At 41.4% G+C, this 19130-nt stretch overlaps 1 protein-coding gene across 10 annotated transcripts in view; it reads left to right on the plus strand.

Annotated features, from left to right (window-relative positions):
• Positions 1-19130, plus strand: part of PTPRF (protein tyrosine phosphatase receptor type F) — a 374836-nt gene that overhangs the window by 89613 nt on the left and 266093 nt on the right. The gene's annotated exons all lie outside the window — the stretch shown is intronic.

Below are 19130 nucleotides of genomic sequence, written 5' to 3' on the forward strand. Positions count from 1 at the left end.
AATTTATTTTTCAAAGATCTTTCCTAGCCAGCTAAAATGTACAGGTTTGAGCTCCCAGATTCTCCCAGAAATTGGATTTCAGTGCCTGATTAGCGATGCTGATCCCTTTCAAAAGTATTGCAAAGTTCCTGACACATGTGTGCTCTGAATTACAATTTAGATCGTAAAATCAAATATCATGAATAAGAGATTGAAAAATGTCTCTTTTCCCCCTTTTAAGTAAGGAATTTTTTAAGTTTGGTCTCCCTTGAGCCTTTTTTTTTTCTTCAAGGTGGTATTTAAAATGTGACTTTTACTACTTAAAGAATTTTCTTAGAGTTACAGCAGTGTTGCAAGTTAGAAATACACCAGCAGACTCTGACAAATATTTTTGTTTGTTAAAATCATCAGTTATTAAAAATATAACAAACATTGCAAAGAAATATTTAATGCTATCTTTCTAATTTCACAGTCTGTAAAATACACGTACTAGATCACATTTATGCGCTTTATTAGTGTGTATTACGTGTCCTTGTGTCCCCAAGAATAAGGCCCTAATGACTCATGAACTGTCTCAAAGTGTACTAAATAAAATTAAAGAGCTGGCCAGTGACCTTAACAGTCAATTAGCCTATAGGTCACTCAGCCTAGTATTTGTTGAGTGTAGAAGAGTAGCAAAAATTCATTAGCTAAGATGCTGATGCTTGAAACAAGCAGGATTTCTCTAGCATCAGAACTGGTGTTGCTGCCTAAGTGGAGATGGAAGCACAAATGGTAGGAATGTCTCTGTGTGTGTGTTTTAAAGCACTCCTGATGTGGTCCTGGGGCGGGGAGAAAGCTGCTCCAGGGCCTGTGGGCTCAGAGCCTTGTGGAGGAGATCCTGCCAGCACCTGGTGCTGGGCTGGGCAGGTGCAGTTGGAGATGGTGCTCAGGGTTTGGCATGTGCTGCCTGAGAGGTTACACAGAGACAGCACAATGGGAGGGCTGCTTTCAGAAACCTTGTGTTTCACAGCAGCAGGGCAGGGAAGGGTGTGTTGCTGTGGTGTATGGCATGCTTGGTTTTGCTCAGAGGTGAGTCCTGGTTGGTGTGATTGCATTTGGGTGCAGGCAGGAGGTGAGCAGGAAGGCTCTGGGCTCTGTGCCCGTTGAAGAGCAGAGTTTGAATACTGGACCCCCTTCTCCCTTAGCTCAGAGACGTGCCATGAACAGTGCTGAGGATGCAGAGGTGCAGACAGGTCAGACTCCCTGTTGCCCACCAGTTCCTTGCAGGCTCACCTGACCCATGGAGCTGTCAGCATGAAGCCAGGCTGGCAGTGGGCAGCAGGGCTGAGCATTTCCCAGAGATAGGCAGGCTTGACAAGCTGCAGACCTGGAGAGTGTCTGAATTATGGTAGCATCTGTCATCTTAAGCTCACATTTCTTAATTAATCATTTTGTTTTGTATTGTGTTTGGAAGCATCCTAGAGCTTAGTGTGGAGATGGCCACCCCCCTGGGAGGGCACTGTGTGGTGACAGAACTGAACCAGGAGAAGCGACATTACACGGGAGCCTAGGTGGCAGCTTGGTCATGCAACTCCTCAGCAAAACAGCTGTCCTTGAAGGCTTCTCAGTTTTATAGCACTTCTTTCCTGGTGTGTGCAGTTATGAATGCTTTCAGCTGACCCTGAGGAGGTCTTCTGTCATTCTTAAAGTAAACTTAGGTTTTAGGAAAGAAAAGATGACAGACTCAGTCAATAAAAATGTGGCTGAAAGTACAGTTTGAATGGCATGCAATAATATCGTTTAAGGTAAATCAACTTTCTGGAACATAAATTGGGCAGAATTTCCCTGTTCTAGGTCATGGTTTATCTGTAGGGTTTTCTTTTAAAATAATTTCCTTAATAATGATTTGGGGAGAGGGGACAGAGAGCCTGGGAACAAAGTAGATGAATGGGAAAAAAAGAAAAGGAAGCCTTTTCAATCGAATCAGGCTGAATCCAAAGCATTGAGGAATGATGTTACAGAAGAACCCCTGAAGATAAACTGTAGCCTAGATTAGCAGAATACAGATTAAGTTTTCAGGAGTTTAGAGACAGCACTCTGTCCTGAAGCAGTGTTTTGTCATTCATTTAAACTAAAATTGTTGTGTGGTTGCATTTTCAGGGATATGCAAAAATACCTATCTATTTGAATGTTACAGTAGTGAAGTTAAGGAATTTATTAAAGTGAGTAATTCCTGAAAAGATTAAAAGAAAAACAAAGTTTAGATTTTTCATTTGAACTGGCTGTTGCTAGGGAGATACTGTAATATCTATGTGATCATGTTTAGGGATTTTTTATACAAGCAGCATTACCCCTGGAATTGCAGTTGAAACTGAGCCTTCTACATGATTAGTCTTTTTCATTCTGACTTGAAAGTAAAAATGTTGTCATTGAGTCACATTGTCCTCTTACAATACTTGGAACAGTTTTATTCTTTAGTTTATTTACATTTTGGAAAATGTGGTACGATACCATATTGTAATTGAAGGATTATTTTCTGTAATAGAGTTTACATATTTCTACAGAAAGTAGTGATTTAATCAAAGTGATTTAATTGTGTGTTAATGCCATATTGGCCAGAACATACTTATAATTAATGCAAAACAGTGAGTTACCCCTTACTTTTCATCATAATCCAGTGAACAGGGTTTCTGGCTATGCTTAAATGATAGGCTCAAAAGGGCATTGGCAGAATTTGTTGACATAATTCAGCCTTATTTATATATGGCTATGTATTTTTTGGACTTAACAGTCTTTGCAAGTTGTTTTATCTCACAAATAAGTAGATTGCTTTAATGTATTATAACCCAAAGGGCACAGCTACTGGCCTTATACCTGGCTTCACATGAGTGTTGGAGAATGCATGTGGAGATGGAAGGGTGGGGTTTAAAGCTCCAAATTTGCACTTGTAAAATTCCCTTCTGCTTTGAAGGTGTTTGCTTTAGCTGTCTACAGGGATACATATTTTCAGAAGTTTATTTATGAAAAAAAGGCTCAGGAGATGCTGGGGATGTTACAAGGTTTAACCATATTTGCAAAATTGAACATGAGCTTTAGCCCTCTGGTCTTTTCCATTTCCTTTTTGTATTTTACGATGACTATATTGGTAGGTGGCTTTTGTGTTGTCACTTCACCTGTTTAATTTAAATTTAGGTATCTGAGGGTTGTGCAATAAAGGTAGAATCTCCATAACTGGCAACATAACCTTGTCATCTTGCAGAGTCAGCACTTGCTCACGCTCTGGCGCAACGGCTTTGAATAGCTGCCACCCCGTGTGTGTGTTTCCTAAACTCGAGACAAGTGCTGAACTCATTAAAAATACATGCTATATAAGTTAATGTGCATAAGGAGTTTTGGTGCTGAGATCTCCTTTGAGGCTACATATAACTCTAATTAACTTGGTTTCATTTTGTCTACTGTCAGCATAGGCTTGGCTGAAACCCGCCAGTATTGGTTAAACTGTGGGTTTGAAGCAGAGCCCAGCGGGGTGATGGATTCAAAAGCAGGGAGTTGTGACTGTGCGGGGGTTCCCGGTGCCTGTGCCAGCTCCCAGGGCTGTGCTGGGCACGAGCACCAGCTGTGCCATTCCTGGGGCACAGTGCACAGCAGGCGGGTACACATCCCATCCTACGCTGGGCAAAACTCGGGATTTCTAAAGAGACCTGAAATAATGAGGTTTGCTGAGCTGTGACTGAACAATTGCATGACACCAAGCTCCTCTGACTAAAATAGAGTCTGAATTTTTCCACTAGTGGAATAAGGAACAGCAGCAGAGACTACCAGTATTTTACTGTTCTGACTGTTCTCTCTATTTGTACCTTGCTTTTATTCATATTAACTCAGGGATGAGATCCAGGGATTCTGCTAATTATAATCTGTTTTTCAGGGAGGCAGGCAGCAAGACAGGGATTACTGATGGTGGCATTTGCAGTAGGAACAAGTACCAGCAATATATGGTTTGGAAATATGGGGTGGGTTCTCTGTCCTGACAGTGTTGGAAATCAAGCTTTATATTATGTCCAGTAAAGTAGGTTTCACTGAAAGCTGATTATAGTATTTTGTGAGAGAAGGTTTTCAGTGTATCACTCTGGAAGAAAATACTCACGGATTCATATCCAAGAGTAGGCTGCTGTATTTTATGTAACTGGAAGAATGCATGGATTTGTTGCATTTTCATCACAGCTGGCGAAAGAAAATTATTTTCCCCTTCTTTTGACTAGTACTAGGGCTTTCGTTTTGCAAAAGGATTTTCTGTAGAAATACCAGGTAAAATGGTTTCTGGATTTAAACACCAAGTGGGGTGGAACCTCTGCCCAGCAGTTTTTGAGTCCAGAAATTTTTCAATTTCTTGAAAATTGGACCTTGTAAAATATTTTAAGTTGGGTACCCAAGAAATTGAGGTATTCAAATCACTAACTGCTTTTAAAAGTGACAGCCAGAATCTCCATTAACATTGCATCTTCTGCCTAGGGGATCACAGAACAGAGCCTTGATGTGTCTTTGAGGATGGAAATGAAGCAGTTTAAGAAGTAACTGTGCTTCAGCTGAAATGTGCACGCAACCATGTCTAGTTCATTTTGCTGAAAAACAAAATAGAAATCACAGAGGATGATCTAAGGCTGTCTGTTTTGCTTTGCATAAAAGCAGACTAGCAGTGATCCCATAATATCTTGCTACATCTCAGCCATGGGGATGGTAATTTGCAGCTGATGAAAGGTGAATTACGGCTAGAACAGGTGGATGGATGCATCAAAATTGAATGTGCTTCAAGATACCTCTGTGTTCATGGAGGAGTGGGACTTGCTGTGCTGGCTTGGACCAGTGGTCAGTCTGTTCAGTACACTACCCCTGGCAATGATCAGTGCTGGATAACTTGGGCAAGCAACAGGAAATTGTGCATTTGATTATCAAATGTTTTATCTACTGGGGAAGTGTTGGATAATTTTTCTTTCTTTTAACTTATAAAACCAAACCAGGCTGAACTTAGTAATTGATAGAGTCCTTTCTAAAATGCAGTTAAAATTTCTCTTTAAATCTTCCTGCACAGACAAAGAGTTTGTTGACATTTCTTAGTGTTTTCCCTTCAGACACCCAGCTTGAGGATTGCTCTAAACCATTTGCAATCTTCAGTCCAGCTCAGACCAATCTTCCTAAATGTTCTTCTGTATCTCCAAAAGGCCATAGTTACAGTACATGAATAATGTGGAGTTGGTTTTTTTGCTAATGTTTTAGCTGAAAGATAAAATATTAAATGGATATCATGTAGTTATTGTATTGCTTGACTGTGTCTTCACATTAAATTAATTTAAACAAGGTGATAGGAGTAAAGTGCAGAGTAGAAAAAGGAGAGATCAGAAAAAGGAGATAAGATAGGTGTATTCAAATAGGCAGAGCCTGATGAAATTTGCCCTAGGGTACATCAGCAACTAGCCAAGCAACCTTTGAACCATTTACAATTATCTTTTAGAAATTGGGAAGGCTAGGAGAGGTCCTGAAGGACTGAAAAGGGCAATGGCATTACCTCACTTTGAAAAAGGGAGATCCAGGGAATTACAGACTAGTTAGTCTAACTGCAGTGCTTAGAGAATTGGAACAAAATTTTTAATCAGTTTCTAGGAATCTAGAGGATAAGCAAATAAGGACTCAGGGATATCAGTACCTGTGATGTTAGCTTGACTTCAGTAGTTTCTGATAAAACTTTGTGCCACTTCTCTGGAATAAGGAAATATATGTATCTAATAATATGATAAACAAATAATTGTATAAGGACCATGTTTAAAGTGTAGTTACCCATAATTGACCATGAAAATGAGGGGAAGAAGGGAGATGGCATGAGGCATATGAATACACCCATGTTTGTCTTGGGCTGAGCTTTATTTGCTGTTCTCTTTGCTGGTGTGGACAAGGGAATACTAACTAAATCTGCAAGTAAGTCCAGACTGAGAGGTGCTCAAGCACGGCGAAGCATAGTTCACAGTTAAATGGCTGTGGTAGATTGAAAAGGCATGTGGAAATCTGCAGCTTACAACTTAATGAGTTGAAATGAGGAAATACAAAGTGGTGAGGACGTGGCAGGGCTGCACAGCACAGGAAGACTGCTTTGGGACAGGCACTGGATCACCACCTGTGCACAAGCTGACAGCTGCAGAAAGGACAGGCTGTGTCTGGAGTGGATGCCCAGGACTGTAATTAAAGGTAATGGTGCTGCTGAGGCCCAGCTGTGGTGCTGTGTCCAGCTGCAAGGATGGTGCATCAGGGAGTGTGGGCTGGCTCCAGGCTGAGGACTGGGATGAGAAGTGGGTATTGTTGACCCTCAGCCTGTGGGTGAGGAGACCAAGTGGTCAGCTGCCATCTCAGCCAAGGGATGGACAAGAGGTGGCCCTAGTTCATGGGGAAGCTTGAATCCCACTGCTGGTCACAAGAATGAGGAAGGCAAGTCAAGCAAGGTGCCAAAACCAGGTGAATGAGGCAGAAGACAGGGGGTGGCTGGGGACTGAGCAGGAGATGTGTGAGTGGGGTCCAGGGGAGCAGTGCCTCCCAGGCATGGGGGAGGGAGGGTCTGAGCATGGTCACCCACCCCAGGGCAGGTGGATGGGGTGATGGCAGTATCCGTGATATCCAGAGGGAGCCCAGTGAAAGGGAAAGAGGGAAAGTGCATGGGGTGCAGCAAGGAAAGTTCTCTAGCTCAGCTTCAGTGTGAAAGAGCACTGAGCAGGAGTCCAGAGAGCTCATAGTGCTTCCATTTTAGAATGTATTCAGAAATAAGCTGGGCAAGGCTCTGGACAGCACAGTCTGACTTCAGAGTTGCTCCTGTTTTGAGCATGGATTTGGACATGCCGAGGTCCTTTCCAACTTGCTTTATTCAGAGTTTTAATAAGCTATTTCCTTCCTCCTTATCTTTAGAGGATGAAATTTTTGAATGATATAGTGTCTCAGGTGAGTGGTAGTGCTTCTTCGGGTAACCAGTGGTTCAGAAGGGCCAGATACTACTAGGATTGCTTCCCTTAGTATCTCTTAATAATGTAAAAATGTTTGTTTTCCTCAATCAGGTGTCAAGAGGAAACAATGTAATCAAATGTTTAAATTTCTTCTGTACTTCAGCATTTTCTTTGTTAGAAGCACCAGTGTATTTTCTAGGGCACAGGTGTTTAAATTCCTTCAAGCCTTTAAGAAACGTTTGTGTCAAGCACGTGGATTGGATTGGGTGCTTGAAGGAAGTTGTTGCCTTATAATATAATAAACATGTGCCTAATCAGAGAAGCTGATTATTTCCCATCACAATAAATAGAAAACATGTGATCAGTGACATCAGCATCTATTTTTTTCTTAGTGTTTTGCAAAAGTAACAGCTATGAGCTTGTAATAGTGATATGTAATCTCTAGCACGCAGTGGTTAAATATTAATATACACTGGCTGTGTTTAAAGATCAGGAATGGTTTTTTAGGCAATGAAACGTTAACTCTCAACCTCCCTCTAATTTTGTAAGGTGACCTGTAGAAAAGAAGGTGTGTTGTTATCAGAGTGGTCATGTGTTGCATGAACCGTAGTAAGAATTCTATGCAATTATTAGAATATTGAGAAATTGACACTTAAGTTTTCTGTCAAGGTCTGATTTAATCAGTTAAAAACATAACTTGACAGGCTGCTTGACAGGGATCACATGAAGAATTCCCAAAGACATTAGGGTCTGTGTAGCTCATCTATCCCATTTCCTTAATCATGTTGATGGGGTTTTGTTTGGATTTTGAAGCGGTGCTGTAAAGCTGACAAGGCCACTTTGTTCAGAGCTGTGGCAGTCCAGGGTTTATTTCTGTGATACTGGGAAAGTCTGTAGGGTCAAATAGTTACAGAGCTGCCCCATTTTCCCTGTTGGGACAGTCTCTCCTGGCACCTGCACAGTGGCACAGAGACTTTAGGCCATATGTGTAATCTCAGTTAATTGTGTTAGATATTTGTTCTCCTTGTTTAATGTTTGTCAAAGTCTTGTAAATGAAGTTGTTACAGTGTGAAATTTTATGGTGTCCGAGTTGGAAATGATCCTGCTTATCTTGTTGACTTCCTTCCAAGCTATTACTTGTGGTGGTTCTGCTTTGTAGGCCAGCATGCAGGAGTGGTGAGCAGGTCTTCCTCCTGAGTTTTACCTGATAGTCATTAGCTCCAGATGGCAAATATGATTTTATGCTCTTGTAAAAGGTGTTTTGTTCAAAAGGAGTTCTGTAACATGAGCAGTGGGATTGAAATTTTTGAAAATTTCCGTTTATCTGTTTATCTCAGGAGCACCAATTATTAATGTTGCCAGGGTGGAGACCCTGACTGATGAGGCACACAATGAAGAAGGGCTGATACAATGTACACTACAGATGGTATGACAAAAATGTCATATTTTTTTTCTGGATAGCAGTGACTGATCGGCTGTAGACATTCCTGACACTGCCTGACAGAAAGGGTTATTTTATCTGAAAACAGTGCAGTTACAGATGAGAGACCTCCTGAAAAACATCACTCACTTTTACTAGCGACATCCATCACTTCCTAATTATGGGTGCCTCCAGGTGGAGAAACAAGTTCTTTCCATTGCCCCTCCAGAGCTTTTCTTGTCCTTCCAGCAGTAGCATAGGGTTAAAGTTGGCCTTTTATCCAGGGGCAGAGGGACCTGTGGATTAAATTAATGTATATTGATGTCTGTGTGTGTTAGATGGGTATCCCGCTGTTAAAGGAATGGCAGTGGCCAGTAACTATGGAGAATGAATAATTCTTTGTAGCTTAACACACCTGCTTTGAAGCACAGAAGATCTGTTAAACTTACTTGTTTGGAAGTCAGGGCTTTTTACTGTCTTCCAAAAGCTGAGTCAGATCAGAGCAAGTCATGTGTCCAGTGAAGAGAAAATTCCCTGATCCCTGCTGAGAAACAGGAGTGTGTCTCTGAATCTCAGTTTTCTAACATGTGCTAATTTTGGCAGCAAAAGCAAGGCTTCCCTTAAGGGTCCAGGAGCTCTCACTCCTCTGGATGTCCCTGGAGCTGCCCTGGCCATGGCACCTTCTTCCCCAGCCCCTGCTGGCTGCAGGTTCCTGCTGCCCCCATGCACGGGGTAGGGAAGGGTCTTCTTGCATCTCCTGGCCTGGCAGACAGCACTTGGCATTACTGCCTTTTGGTCCACGGCCAGGATGGAGCCTAAAGTGGGATTTTTTCAAAAATGCTGCATCGCCCTGACCTTTTCCCACTGAATTTGTTGATCTTGGTACCGTACTGTAGAATTTCTCAGAAATTCACATACTTTTTTTTTTAAAGCCATGTGCATTTTCAGTGCATACCCTAGCGCTGCCTAGAGATCTGGTGTTGATTCCAAACCCTCTACTGCTTCCTGGCATCAGAGCAGACACTGGCAGCTGTATCCACTATACAATGGCCTAATTGATTGGAAATCATTGTCTCTGCAGGAGCCCTTTCTGTGGCTGGGTGTCTTGCACTCCAGTGTGCTTCAGCCCAACTTCTGTCCAGGGCTTGGATTTTCAGCTCGGCTCTTAAGAAATTTACTTTCCTTTTCCATACTACATAATTCTCTTCTTGCAGCCTTAGAGCAAGAGCAAGCAAGATTTACTTTCTCTATGTGATTCTGTTTACATATGGATAAAAATAACAGTTGGTTGAAGTAGTGTTTGTTTTTATGTATAGACGAGCCTTTGCTCCACCCATGAGTGTGCCTCCGCTTACATTTCTTTGTATTTACTTTGTGTGGCCCGTGGATCAGGCAGGTGTGGAGATGCTGAAGATTCCATAGCAGTATGGTCAGCATAGGTGCCTGTGTGCATGGTGTGGCCAGGGAATAAATGAGCATTTTAAAAATTGTTAGTTAATTCCAGTGACTCTGCAGATGGCAAAGTATTTACAGTTGCTGGAGTAATCTCTGCTGCCCTGCTCTGCCTTTTCTCTTTGAAGAGTAGCTGCCTTGCAGCCCTTCCCTGGCTGCTGGTAATAGCAGTAATTAAAGCACACCTGGTAATGAACACAGACGTGCTGTACCTTCTGCTGCCGAGGACACTGATGTCCTGAGGTTGGGAGTGCCCATTGCTGCTTAATATGAGCCCTCAATTTAAATATAGGCTCAAGGTTAAAACCACAGTCCACAGATAAGGTGGGAGTGGACAGCTCCATTCCCCGAGTACATCCCTGGCTTCCTCCTGAGAATTGTAAGTAGGGCAGATACTGTCCTGTTGAACTCAGTTGGTATTCTTTTGTCCTTAATTCTGTAGTGCTACAGCAGGAACTTTTTGCAGGAAGACCTAAAGCTATGTCTGTTCCTTCAGATATAAAGAGGGAATGCAAATGAGATGAAAGTAATTTAAACCAAAAGTGTAGGCTTGGTGATGGTGTGGTCCCCAGACTTGGCAAACACCTGAGGTGCTGATTGTGGATGAGCATTGCCCATGGGTTGTATCTTCAGAGCTCTGGATATCTTACACATTGAGTAAAAACCCTGAATGTTACTGAAGTTCCAGAGAAAGAAGTGAATTACTCTTATGGCTAAGTTTACCTTTTCCTGAAAGCATGGTTCAGAGTTTATTTTACTTTAGGGAAAGGGGATGGGGGAAACAACAAGAACAAGACCCACCCCAGAACCCAAAATACCCCATTGCCCACTTTTTTGAAGTCTCAAAGACTGAACTGGGTGGTTATCTATTAAGTCTCCAAAGACTAATTTGTGGGGATGGTGGCTCCAGAGCAGAGCCTTTTGCAAGGAAAGTGTGGGAGTGCCCATCTGTCAATATTATTCTTACTACTTTTCCAATGCTTTTACAAATTGATAGTTTGGGAATTGTCTCTGCTGCACGTAAAGCCACTTTCAAGCCCGTGCGTGCTGATATTTTATTGAAGTGAGACATGAATGCTCTGGGGGAAAATGGCATTGTGAGATAAAGGGCTCTGATACATGTATATAGCTTGAATGTCATCTTACAAAAAAGAGATAAAGCAGATGTTAATTGTAAAACTGTACTTTATGTACGCTCTTTTCTTATTAAACTTATTTAATTCAGCATGTATAAACACATATGAGGTTTCTGTGTATCCATCCTAAAAAATGCATCCTTGAAACTGTTCTGTGATTGTGTAAATATATAGTTTTAATTGAAGAGAGAGTAGATTTAGTCGTCTCTGATTAGAGAGAATATTTTTTCCAAGATTAGGAGTCTGAAATAACAGTCGATTTTATCATTTGTTTTGAAGGAGAGCATTGCAGGTACACATTTTCTTCAAGGTTTATATAAGCAGTCTGACTGGAATAGCAGTTTTAGTCTGTTTTAATGATGTTTTTCCAATGTGAAAAGCACCAAGAGATGCCGAAGTCCAAAGGTCTCCTGGTAATGGTTGAAGTGATGGGCGTTGTTTACAGAACATAGTGACTGGATTGCTGCCTCTTGCTAAGAGCATATGTGCGACCTTTGTTCTTGGCTTAAAGTATAATTAAGAAATGCATGTCTATGTGTATTTAAAAACAATAAAACCATCCCATTTGCTGTCTGTAAGGTATTTAGGGTTGGCAGATGCAGAAGCATTCCAGTGAGTGCTGGTGTTAACTGTTGTGTTATTGCTGATGTTGAGATGCCTTTCTCCAGTGCAGTGAAAATGAGGTCAAATCAAATCTTTATTAAGTGTTACTCATAGGAGTGAGGTAATCGCCTGTTGTCTTATCTGTATAGGAAAAACTCCCATATTTTTTAGGTTGTCACAAAGTGAAAACTGAGAAGCCTCAGCCTAACCTGCCTTTTGCCTACAGTGCAGGCCACGACTCTTGCAGATTTGTTATGGAGATACTTAGTAGGCTTTGCTTCTTCGTCTTGCTCTGATAGTTGTGTGCTTTCATAATGTAGAAACCTCAGAGAGGCAAAGCTCTGGGCTGTTCACTTCTGAAATACTTGAAGAATGATTTTAATTCTTTGTATTGTTCCTTAGTGCCTGAAATTCCTGTGGCAGTCAGGCTTAACACTGGTCACTTTGTTGACAAACCATCTTTCTTAGTCTGTTGTTTTGAGTTTTTACAGGAGGAACTTTTTGCTGCTCCAGCATTTGATGCTGTGTGTCTACAGCCCCCTTCTTATGTGGGAAACAGAGGAAATCTATGATGCATGGCAGGCTTGAAAGGAGCAGCTGGGAGTTGCTTGGAGGTTTTGCAAGTGCAGACCTTATGTGCTAGATGCATTTCACAAAGCTGTGCTGTCAGCCTGCGGTCCGTAGGAAGGCAGTGCTTTCACTACACTCAGGGCAGTGATGAAAAAGGCCAGCAGGGCACTGGGGTTGGCAGGGCCTCGCTGCTCCTGGAGCTCCCTGCCAGCCCTGCTGGTCTTGTCCTTCTGCCCAGTTTGCTGCTGACCTCTGCCTGGAGGGATGCGTTGCCCTCGCAGTGCTAGCTCCCTTCATCCCTCCTTGCTCCCTAACAGCAGCAGCAGAGCCTATGGATGGGTTTGATGGAGAAGGGCGTTTGCTGCTGCTCAGGTACTGGTGTGGTCCAGGTGTGCTGGTGCTTTGGCAGGTTGGGCACACAGGAAAAGTGCCCATCCTCAGCCCTGGGCTTGCCAGCTCTGCAGCAGATGAGCCGTAGTGACTGGGAGTCTAGCTGGGCAGGGTTCTGTGTCACATTGAATTAACTTAAGTATTTTCAGTAATGTGTTTATGTGCATAAATATACTTTTTTCTAACAGCTGCAGTTCTTGAACCACAAACTGCAAAGGGGGTAATGTAACACCTTTAAAACAGAGTAGGCAAGCAAAGGAAATTCCTTAATTTAGCCTCTTTTAGATGGATTGTGAAACTTGATAAACAGCTGCCTTAGCATATGGGAGGAAAAGGGCATCACGAAGAAGGGGGAAAGGACTTGAAAACAAATATCCCATCTCATTCCCCTTACAGCAGAATATCAGCTGGAAAGAAACCTAAGCTCTCTATAAGAGGTTAAGCAATAACATTATGGAAGTGGGTATTTCTTCTCCCTGGATACAGCCACAGTTTGCTGACAACATGAGAAAAGGCCTCTGGTGTGTAAATGTGGTAAATGTAAATGTTCCTTCCTTGTGGTGAAGGAACTCCAGATCTACTGTCTGTACTGTGCACTAACCATGATGCAGACCTCCTTTTCTAAGGGTTGGTAATAAATAGAAAATTGACAACTTCCAGCGAATTTATTAAAAGGAAATACTTTTTTAAACTTTTTTGGCCCACTTGGAAGAAAATCTAGCCAGGGATCTTTCTCATCTCTCTTGTTGTGATCCAGGATTAACGCCCAGACACTTTAAAGGCTATTAGTACAAGGAACAGAAGTTAAAAGAAAACAAAGTCTTGTTTTCAGTTGCTTTCTCAGTTATTCATTTTGGATTCAGTGCATGAACGACTTGTAGTTCACCCAGGGTCTGAGTCACAGGATCAAGGCTACAATGGAAGTATTGTGATCACCTTTCTCTATCCACCACCCTGTGCAGCTGAGTTGAAATCCTGCCTTTTGGCATCCAAGCTGTTGCTTTGGTGACCAATTATCACTCCAGAAGTATACATTGTGGTCTCACTCAATAGCTGAAAGAGAATAAGGAAGAAGATAAATGTGTTCAAACACAGCTCTGTTTCGCAAGCCTTCAAGGTGATTCAGAATAGAGCTGTTGGCATGTTTGATTTAACGTGGTGTATCAGTGCAGTGTTAGGAATTCAAATGTCAGTGTTACAAATCCAGAAAACATAATTAAAGGTGATTTAACACTCAGAATGCTGTGCCCTTTACATACACATTATAATTACCTCTAATTTTTGTTAGCATGGAATTCTCGGTTTCTTTAAGCAGCACTGTTTCTCTGCAATTATTTAATTTTAGAAATCATTACGTGTTAATCACTCAAACCTTTGTTTTCTAGAAACCCAAGGTGCAGTCTGTAATTTTGGTTTAGTGGGTGCATCTTGTGCTCCTTTATCTTATTGATGGTCCTCAAAGTCTTCATGTGAACCCTACAGAGTTGTATAAAATATTTTTGGAATCAAGAGGGAGTTTTGTGAGAGTAACATGGCAGGGGTGAAAGAGTGAGGAAAATGGTAAGTTCCATAAACACTTGAATATAGTAAAGGAGAAAAAAAAAATCAAATTAGTGTACAAATACAAGAAAAATGGGTAATTTTAGGGAAAAGAATCACATATAGTGGTTAGGCAAAATTTTCTTTCTTTGAACATTTTCAGCAATGTTGTTTGCAGGATTCTTTCATTGCTTCCTAGGATGTTGAATCTCCTTTTCTGTGTGTGGTTGGTGAAGTCCCTGGGTTGGAGATGTCTTTGTGTTCAGACACCCCTGTCCATGTCACTCGCACTCAAAAGTGACAACAGTAGTGATTCAGTGACTGTGTCCTCTGTAGCATGCTGACACCACAGGTTACAAATGCTCTTCCTGGGCTTGGGAGTGTGTCTGCTGTCCGTGCTGGGGAGGTGCTTTGTTTGTCCTTCCCAAAGACTGGTGTTTGTATTCCCTTCATAAAAGAAGAAGCATTCCAAACATGTATTCCAAATGAAAACTCTTGCAGATCTGGGGGGTGGAACAGCATCACTAATAGCAGCAGATACTTAAGTAGCCTATTTTCATAATCCCACAGGTAGTTGTTAAGAGCATTTTCTCCTACTGGGAGAACAGCTATCCTTCTGTTGAGCTTTTTGTCAGCTATCTATGTATTTATGACCTTAATGGAGCTTCTAGCAATCATACCAAGATATAGTAGGATCTATGTATATCCATAATTCAGTATTTTATTTTACACTTAGTAGCAACTCATGTTGGTGTAGATGAGATATTTGGGTTGCATCTGTACTGGTAACACAGACCTTTGCCATGTCCTCATAAATGTTCTTCCTTGGTGGTGGATCTAAATTTAGACTAGCTTTGTAGCTGCATTTTGCTCTTCTAAATGAGATGATTCTCTTGGGCTAGATGACATCTGGTACTGAAGTGGTAGCTAGGGCAGAATTAGTAAATCAGCCTTTTCAAAGCATTTTCCCAAAATCTGCTATGTGGAGGAGCATAGATTGACAAACTGGTAACTTCTCACTGGGGTTTATGGAAATTATTAAGTCAATTACAGAGTGCAGGAAAGCTGTACAGTGCAGCTCGTGTTCTTTTCCTGGTATGGTTTTTAAATACATTGCAACAGTTTTGAACTGGGAATGGCATTTTAAGAGATGCTTTGGTGCCACTGTGAGTGCAAACCACACAGCGCTGAAGAACCAGATTGTGCAGAGGATTTCAGAAGCTGATAATAAAAGACTGTGCTCATTGGTGATACCTGCTATGTTGCAAGTCAGATTGCAATCTCATTATTTCAAAACAAAAGTTACCTGGGATACATACTCTTGTTTTGATCAATATGCCAATCTTGTGAAATATCAGAGTTTTACCAGGAAGAATTAAGACTTTAAAATAATGCATCTGTTGCTGAAATCTGAGCCTCTGATCTCTCTATTTAATCATTTGGTAGAGCGAAATACAATACTCTTCCAGGTTATTTAGTGTAGAAAAATACCTTTTTTTTTTTTTTTTTGCATGTTGACCACCAATTTGTAGGCTGAGAATGGGATAGGAACCCTAAATATCATGACTTAACATTCTATTAAAGCTTTATAAAAATGAGCATTTTGGTAGGGTGCAACCTTGTTGCCTTGAACACTTGTTTACAAAGCAACATCTAAGGATCAGATGTGAATCATGTACTACATCAGGTTGTTCTTGTCAGAGTTTTCTGATTAACAGTTTGCCACTTCCCAGAACAAATGGGAAAATATTTTAAGAACTTTTGCAAACATGTTCTTTCCATGGGTTGTTAGCCATGGTTTTCTCCAGCTGTTAGGGAACTACAGGTCTTTTCTTGCCGCTGCACTGCCATCAGTTGTGATTCCCGGGTCAAAGGACGGGGCACAGACACAGCCTTTGGTCTGGCTGAGAAAGGAGACAAATCCTCAAAAGTATCTTTTCAGAGAGGGGCTATTCTCATTAATAGATCTTTATCACATGTGCTGCTTGAAAGAACTCGGTTCAGGTGAGCTGTAAATTCTGAACAGTGTGGTCTCTTTAAGTTTCTCATAAAAGGTAAGGAAGCATGTGGCAGTGACTCTGATCTGAAAGAGAAATAGAAAGTGATTTGCTGAAACACAACACTTAGCAGAAGATTCTCCCTCTGGAAAGCTGGCAAAGGCTTTAACCTCCTGGCAGTGTTGATGATGAGGGAAGAGCATTGTTCTGGCTGTGGAAGAGTGCTGGGGTTTTCCTTAAAGGTTGTTTCCTGCAGAGGGACGTGGGTTTTTAAATTATTTTTTTTCTGATGTTATTAAAATGTAACTAGACCCTAGGTGGGAGATTGTTTTGCAAAGGAAAATCAATCAAAACACTGCCTTGAAATTTTTTTTAGAGGTTTTACAGTATGCAATAATTGGGCTGCTGTGGTAGATAGAGCCTTTCTTGCAGAGATGATCTGGGCTTCACCAGTCTCTGCCCATCTCCTCCTGCTTACTCTAAACCTGTTTTGTCACTAGCAGCAGGGTAATAAATCAGAAGTCTGCTTCAGGTCAAAGAGAACTGTGTTCTTTTTCTGCCTCTTAGTTATTTTTAACTTGGACTGGTTCCCCAATCCAGTCCACAGCACAAAACTATTGCTGTGTTGGGGGAGCTGACTGGACTTGGGCGCTGTCACTGCTTTAGCCCTCCATGTTGCTGAAAGATGTGCTTAGCAAATTATTGCCTCAATTAGGAGAGGTAAATAATCTGTTACACTAGAGACTGCTGTGAAAACTTGGGGACTGTGTGCCCTGGTAGCAGTGAGCTCAGTTGATGTCCGAGAGTCCTGCTTCTCTTATAAGAACCTGTTATGGGTTTTGAAAGCATTGAAGTAGAAGTTAAACTATCTGGAAGCACATGGTTGCACTCTCAAAGGTTTCAATGCTAGTACTGACCTATTTTACTGAAGAGTTTTGGCACCGTGAAGTCAAACCTCAAAAAAAAAAAAAATTTTTTTTCTTTTCCCCCTCTCCTTTGTAGATATTGGGCAGTTGGCTTTCAATGATTTGCCAGTGATACTATCACTTAAAGCTTTTTTTGCATGAACTCTAGATTTTTGTTCAAAATATTTGAAGTATAAAGATGTCACCTCAAAACATATTGATACACTGGCTCTGCAGCAAAGGCTTGTAATTGATAATTTTCATCTTGAAGAAATCTTGCAGGTACTTTTTCCAGAAGGTGCATGCACTGGTGGCTGCAGTTGCATCTTGCTGTCCGTGTTATCCAAGAAGACAACTGGTCATTACTGGAATAGTGCCTTAGTGTTTTGAGATGGGCAGTGAAGAGTCTTGTGTTGTCCATTAAATCTCTTGGAGGACATCAACTTCTAGATGACTGGAAAATAATGGGAGGTAGTTAGATTTTTAAACTTTATTCTTAAGGAATAATTTTCATTTCATTATTGCAATTGGAGTGATGAATAATGCTGAAATCCTGTTTGTCCATATTAACTGGAAGTTGGCTGATTGTGCCCTCTCTTGAAGAGGTAGGGACATGCTTTTTTAACTTTGAGAGCAGATCTATGCTGAATCTCAAATGACTAGACTCATATATGTGTAAAGCACCTGGCTATAGTAATAGCAATCATTTTATTCTGCAGATTTCCTAGCAAAAATAAACTAAATCTCACAGCTACATTTTTATTAAAAGTTTCAAGAAAGAGACGATATCTTACCTTTATCAGCTCCCTACTCCCTCAGCACAGTCATGCTATGCTTGATGCTCCTGATGATGAGATTTATCATTAAATGGCTATTTTTAAGTTGTTTATATGAGAAATAGCATGCTGTACTCTGTAATATTACTTTGCTTTTTACCTCCCATCCAAAGATCTGAACTTGGCATTGCAAAGTACTGGTCCTAACTCTTGTTTACAGGTAGCAGAGCTCTGGAATGCAGAAGTGGAGCAATCATGTTCAGTATTAAGGAATGTCTTAAAAGAACAACAACTAATTTTTTTTTAATTTTTTAATCTTGTCTTGTTTGGGGTTGTAGTGTTGAGGCAGTGCCTGGCACAAAGGCATGATGCTTTACTTGGGTGAAACCTATGGAGTAAATGTATCACCACCAATGCCTGTTTTCTCATCTTCACGCTATTGTTCCATACCCCTAAGAAAAAGATTAGGCATTATTGTTTGCAGGTCATGAGTGGAGTTATTGTTGCTTTTCCTTCATTTTCCCCTTTATTAGATGCGAGAGTAGCCTGTTAGGTAATTTAAGGCTGCATTGTTATATGCTCTACAGTCACATCAGCCTTGTAGGGGCATCAGTTTCAAGTTCTGTTCATGCTGTGGGAGCCGTGATGTGCTTTGGGAGGGCAAAGGGGACGAGGCCATCGCTCCCTGCCCTTGGACTGGGGCTCTGTCCCTCTCTCAGCACCAGCACAGCCAGTGCAGGTGGGCTCTGCTGCTGCACCTTGGCTTGTGAGGGACAGTGGGCTGCAGTTTCTTTGGTTCACTTAGGTGCTGAACTCTAATGGCCAGGCAGTGCTGATGGTGTTGAACCAGCAGATTTTGGGGTAAGATAAAGGTATGCAATTTTTTTTTTTTTTTTGCTTGCACACAAGAGGCTGAAGCCGTTTCATGTGAGACATGTAGGAGGATGGGTGAGAATCAACATTTGCCAAGTAGAAAGGGATAAAATCTGGTGGAATAACAGAAACTTTCTGTGAAGCTAAGAGAAAGGCAATAAATAAAAAATGAAATCCTTGAAACCTGAAGAGATGTGCAGGGGAGGAGAGGAGAAGGGGAGCCGCAGCATTTTTATGTCTGAAGTCAGTTCACGCAGATCAAGGAGTGTGCTTCTAGAGGCCACATGAGTGTCTCTGAATAATGTGTCTGAATATTTTGATGATTAGATTTCTCTTTTGTGTGTATATGTGTGCATATTACAATAATTTTCCAAAAGTACTTGGTCACTGAGGCATGCAAGCTGTGCAGCAGTTTGGCAGTACGTGCTTTGCTAAGTCAGTGGGCAAGCACTGTACTGGCATTTGAAAGATTTTTTTTTTCTTCTCTCTGAACTTTGGGTTAAAAACAAGCTCAAAACCAAACTGGCTATG

This window comes from Melozone crissalis, unplaced genomic scaffold (assembly GCF_028551555.1).
Source record: "Melozone crissalis strain CALT ecotype California unplaced genomic scaffold, PUWL_Pcris_2 ptg000045l_1, whole genome shotgun sequence".
Classification (NCBI taxonomy): domain Eukaryota; kingdom Metazoa; phylum Chordata; class Aves; order Passeriformes; family Passerellidae; genus Melozone; species Melozone crissalis.